Source organism: Perognathus longimembris, chromosome 23 (genome assembly GCF_023159225.1).
Source record: "Perognathus longimembris pacificus isolate PPM17 chromosome 23, ASM2315922v1, whole genome shotgun sequence".
Taxonomy (NCBI): domain Eukaryota; kingdom Metazoa; phylum Chordata; class Mammalia; order Rodentia; family Heteromyidae; genus Perognathus; species Perognathus longimembris.
The window spans coordinates 15143036-15148961 of record NC_063183.1 but is presented as its reverse complement, the minus strand read 5'-3'; positions in this window follow the sequence as shown (position 1 = coordinate 15148961).

Sequence of the window (5926 nt, the reverse complement as noted above, 5' to 3'; positions counted from 1 at the left end):
GTTAGAGAGCCTCACGCCTCCTCTGTCTTATCTTATTTGGTGTGGGGTTTTTTTTTTTTTTATCACCAGCTAAAATACCCTCTCTGTGTGCTTTTGTCTGACGCCCACACCAGCACAGTCTCCCCGAGCTGCACTCTGTGTCCTTGCTCCAGGGACTGGAAGGGTGCCAGGCACACGCAGGCACTCAGTGAATGTTTGGGGCTGAAGGGCCTTTTGGACACCACTCAAGTTCCTTGTTGCAAGGGCCAAAGGCAGTTCTCTTCAGAGGGAACTCTCTGGAAAGTCTTGTACAGAGGAAACCTGGAGACTTTGTTGCAGGATGCAGGGAGGAGCCCATAGACAGGATCACACTGGGAGAGTCTGGGGAGGAGGCTGAAGAGCATGGAGGCCTGTGGGGCCTTGCAGCATGAGAGGGTTCAGCTCTCAGTGCTTGTGATGGCTGTACTAGGGAGGGTAGCCTGGCGCCCAGGCACCCAGGTCCTGCCTTCTCTGTCTGCCCTTCTCTGAGTAGAGTTGCCCTCCAGTGCTCCCACACCACTTCGACACCAGTGCTATTTCTCTCTCTGACCCAAAAACACCTCCCTAGCATTCTGAGGCCAGCCTGTCTGTCTCTCTCCCCTCCCCTTATCCGGGTCCAAGTGTCCCACTCCCCACTCAAATCCCCCCCTCCTTCCTGGGGCCCAGCATTCCTGCCATATAATTCCCAGCTCCTAATTCCATAAGAATGAGTGTTTTCTACCAGTCTGAGTCCAGAGGCTTATGTCCCGAGTGAGTTTTGCTCAGTATTCTTTCTTTCTTTTTTGCTAGTCTTGGGGCTTAACTGGACTCTGTCCCTGAGCTTATTTTGCTCAAGGCAAGCACTCTACCATTTGAGCCACAGTACCACTTCCAGCATTTTCTGTTTAAGTGGTACTGAGGAATCAAACCTAGACCTTCATGCATGCTAGGCAGGCACTCTACCACTAAACCACATTCCTAGCCCTATAATTTCTTTCTTTCTTTCTTTCTCTCTTTCTTTCTTTCTTTCTTTCTTTCTTTCTTTCTTTCTTTCTTTCTTTCTTCCTTCCTTCCTCTCTCTCTCTCTCTCTCTCTTTTTCTTTTGCCAGTCCTGGGCTTTTTTTTTTTTTTTTTTTTTGGCCAGTCCTGGGCCTTGGACTCAGGGCCTGAGCACTGTCCCTGGCTTCTTCCCGCTCAAGGCTAGCACTCTGCCACTTGAGCCACAGCGCCGCTTCTGGCCGTTTTCTGCATATGTGGTGCTGGGGAATCGAACCTAGGGCCTCGTGTATCCGAGGCAGGCACTCTTGCCACTAGGCTATATCCCCAGCCCTAGTCCTGGGCTTTTTATGTATATGTGGTACTAAGGGATCGAACCCAGGGCTTCATGCATGGTAGGCAAGCACACTACCACTAGGCCACATTCCCACCCCACCCCCTATATATATATTTTTTAAGACAGTGGCTCACTCTACAGCCCAGACTGGCCTTAAATTGGTGAGCCTCCAGCCTCAGCTTCCTAAATGCTAGGATTACAGATGTGCACTACCATGTTTAACATCTCATTAAAACAGTTACTGAGGGCTGGGAATACAGCCTAGTGGCAAGAGTGCTTGCCTCATATACATGAAGCTCTGGGTTCAATTCCCCAGCACCACATATAAAGAAAATGGCCAGAAGTGGCGCTGTGGCTCAAGTGGCAGAGTGCTAGCCTTGAGCAAAAAGAAGTCAGAGACAGTGCTCAGACCCTGAGTCCAAGGCCCAGGACTGGCAAAAATAAATAAATAAATAAATAAATAAACAAGCAAAACAGTTACTGAGAGGACAAACAACCTGCTTGGTGCTTTGTCTCTCCATTCTGCTTGGCTGGGCTATTGGGGGGTTTTCCCTTAGAAATGTTTCACCTTTTCTGACTGGCTGGAAAGTGGCAAAGGGATTTAACTACAAAGTATAGGTTAAATAAAAAGACAGTGTCATTGCATCCTTTCTTTGGTACCATATTAAAAGTAGAGGAAAGGAATAAGGCAAGCTTTGTGTGTGTGTGGGAGGGGGTGCTGAGGATTGAACTCAGGGTCTTGCATGTGCCCTATCACTTCCAAGTAGCCCTTTAGTTTGTTTGTTAAGTGATGTTGGGGTCTGAAATCAGGGCCTTGTGTTTGAAAAACAAATAACCTGTCACTTTGAGCAATTATTTTTCTAGGTAAGTTATTGAATTTTTGCCCAGGGCTAGCACAACCTCAATCCTTTTACTTATACCTTCGATAACTGGGATTATAAACTCATACAACCACTCCCAGCTTATTTATTGAGATGTCTTCCTAACTTTTAACCAGGCTGACTTTGAACCTCAATCCTCTTGCTCGCCACCTCCTAAGAAGCTGGAATTACAGGCCAGAGGTACCAAAGCCCAGCCTTTCCATTTTCCAGCTTTTTGCTAGATAAATGGAGATAAGAGTCTTGAAGATTTGTCTGCCTGAGGTGGTTTCAAAAGATTTTCAGACCTCATCCTCCTGAGTATCTAGGATTACAGGTGTAAGCCACTAGTGCTTGACCTTTTTATATATAAAAAAAAGATGGGATCTATTACCTTTTTCTGGCCTGGCCTCCTGCCTCTGCCTCCTAAGTCACTGAAATTACAGGTGTGTATCAGAGTGCCCCTATTCTTCAGTTGCTAAAGTGGACAAGGTTTGGGCCAAACTGTTCCCAGGACAGACTTTCCTGAAGCACTAGGTGGAATGCACATGTGGCCCAGCATTACTGCCCTGACTTGGGGCAACACGGTAACATTCACAGGGCTGTGCCTCAGGCAGGGCAGCATGGCTCAGCTGGCCCATGAATGGCCTGTCATCACAGAATCACACAGGAAATGAAGTTGCTGGCTCAACTCCCTGCACAGAGGCCCTGAAGAGCAGCCACCAGAGCCCAGGACTTGAGAGAGTCAGAGAGGAAGCTGGGTTCTCAGAACTTGGCAAACCTGTTCTATGGCAGGAGAGGCTGTGCTGTGGCTAGAGCTTGGGCTGCAGACTCCAGGGGGGAGGTCTTGTTGGGTTTTGCTAAAGAGAATTTTTTTCCTCTTCTGACAATAATATGATATGAACTCAGGGCTTTATGATTGCTACACAGGAGCTTTTCTGCTGAGCCATGCCTCTTGTCTTTTTTGCACTGGTTAGAGATGGTTTTGTTTTGTTTTTCCCTAAAGCCCATGCCTAGACCACAATCCTAGTTTACACTCCCTGCTTCAGTTGGGATGGCAGGACTCACCACCAGGCTCAACTTCTTTCTATTGACACTGAGTCTCTGAAGTTCATAGGAAGATAAAACAGATGCAGAATCACCAATACAGTGTTAAAAGAAACCACACAGCAGTAGGATAAATAATGCTCCTTTCACGACCTACCACAAGCTGCCTAATCAACACACTGAGTGCTAATGAGAAAAGGCAGTGAACAGATGCATGGGCCAGAACAGAGCCCAGAAACCCAACTGACCTTAGGCAAAGAGGCAAGGGCAGCTCCTGGAAGGGCAGTCATCTTTTCACAGGTAGTGCTGGAACAAGTGGCGGCTACATGCAAAGAAAGGAGTCCAGTCACACATGCTGTGCCTTTTACAAGCATTACCTCAGAGCTGTTCACTTGCAGACTAGGCACCAGTGGCTATGTCTGTAATCCTAGCTACTCAGGAGGCTGAGATCTCAGCCAAGTGCTAAGTGACAGCCTTGGGCTAGCACCAAGTGCTCTGGGCAGTGCCAGCAAGGGAGTGCCTGATAAAATGCAGAACACCCAGTTACATTTCATTCACATCAAGAGCCAATAAGCTTTTCATGTACCTCTCCTCCCAGGGAACTTTCAAAATATACTTAAAAAAAAAAGTCCTTTGTGATTGCTCTGAGAGTCACATGAAATGAGAATGCTGCATCTTTTTTTTTTTTTTTTTGCCATTCCAGGGGCTTGAACTCAGGGCCTGAGCACTGTCCCTGGCTTCTTTTTGCTCAAGGCTAACACTCTGCCACTTGAGCCACAGCACTACTTCCCACCTTTTCTATATATGTGGTGCTGAAGAACCGAACCCAGGGCTTCATGTATGGGAGGCAAGCACTCTACCACTAGGGCATATTCCCAGACTGAGAGCACTGCATCTTTATTTGCTTGATCTTGTGACTCCAGCTGTGCAGGGTGTTCACAGATGCAGATTCCAGTCCCAGGTCTGCTGATTCACTGATTCTCAGGCCTGTGGTGACATCCCCCCACCCCCACCCCCACTTAAATCAGGGGCAAGGAAGTGTAGACCTATCTGAGCTGGACAGCAGAACTATGCTTTCTTAGGATATGCTATTCAAAGAAAGGGACTCAAGACCCATGAGGTGGCTCACACCTGTAATTCTAGCTACTCAGTAGAATGAGACCTGAGGACTGGGTTCAAAGCCAGCCCAGGCAGGAAAATCCATGAGACTCGTATCTCCAATTAACCCCCAAAAATCTAGAAGTGGAACTGTGACTCAGGTAAGGGACAGGGACCTGGACCTGAGTTAAAACCACAGTACTAGCATGGAAGAAAGGGAAGGAGGGAGGGAGGGAGGGAGCCAGGGAGGGAGCCAGGGAGGAAGGCAGACCCTAAGTATCAAGCAGGAAGGGTACAATGAGTAATTGAAGTGAAGCTAGAGAAGTGTAAGGCAGCTTTTAAAACATTTACAGGACCCCAGTTTTCCTCCTCTAAGTTAACCAGCCTGGGGCGAGGCCCAGACACTTGTCTTTTTAAAAGTTCCCTCGAGGTCCCAGTGACCTGCCAGGTTTACGAACTGCAGAGGTTTGGAGGGGTTCCAGGATGGGCTGGGGCTCCCGCTTCAGGGATGGCGGATACGGAAGGGCGGGGGCGGGCCCAGGCAGGAGCCTTTTGGCGATTCACTGTCCTGAGGGGACCCCCTGAGCTCGAGCCCCCCCCCAACACTTCGAGCCCACTGGACCACTGGATCCGGTGCCCGATTTGGGGCTCCGGGAATGAGCGTCCCAGCTGCGGGCTGGCCAACGCTAGGCGGCGCCCGTGGGTCCACCCGGCTGTCTGTCCGTGGCCCCTGAGCGGGGATGGGGGACTCAGGACAAGGAGGGGGGGGGGGGGGGGATGGATCACACTGTCCCTGGAGGGAGGGCGGGGTCTACACTGCAGATCTGGAAGGTGCCTGGAAGCCCTCCTGCCCGAGGCCTGTTGGTTGTGGACTGGCAAGAACACGATTTTACTTTTATTATTTTAAGAATTTTTTTTATTTGTGCTGGCCCTAGGTCTTGAATTCGGGGCCTAAGCGCTGTCCCTGAGATTTTTTTTTTTTCTCAAGGCTGGGGCTCTACCACTTGAGCCACAGCTCCCTTTCTGGCTTTTTTGCTTGGTTTGATTGGAGATAAGAGTCTCACAAATTTTCCTGCCTGAGCTGGCTTAAGACTGCAATCCTCCTGTTTTAGCCTCCTGGCCACTGGTGCCTGCAAGAATGTAACTTTAGATTAGCATGTAGTAGTTGTTTCAGGAGATACAATGTATCCCCATCAACAATGTATCCACCTCCATCATTCTCTCTGATCCCACTCTCCCTCCCCTTGGAAAGCGATTTCAACAGGTTTCACTGTTCTATTTTCATAATGCATTAAACAATCTGGAGCATATTCATCCTCATTCACTCTCTCTGTTTTACCAGTTTGCTACCCCCAGCCCCCAGTAGATATTATTTTGCTTTCCTGGAAAATGACATTTACAAACAACACATGAGGGTTGGGAATATGGCCTAGTGGCAAGAGTACGTGCCTCGTGTACATGAAGCCCTGGGTTTGATTCCTCAGCACCACATATATAGAAAATGGCCAGAAGTGGCTGTGTGGCTCAAGTGGCAGAGTGCTAGCCTTGAGCAGAAAGAAGCCAGGGACAGTGCTCAGGCCTTGAGTTCAAGCCC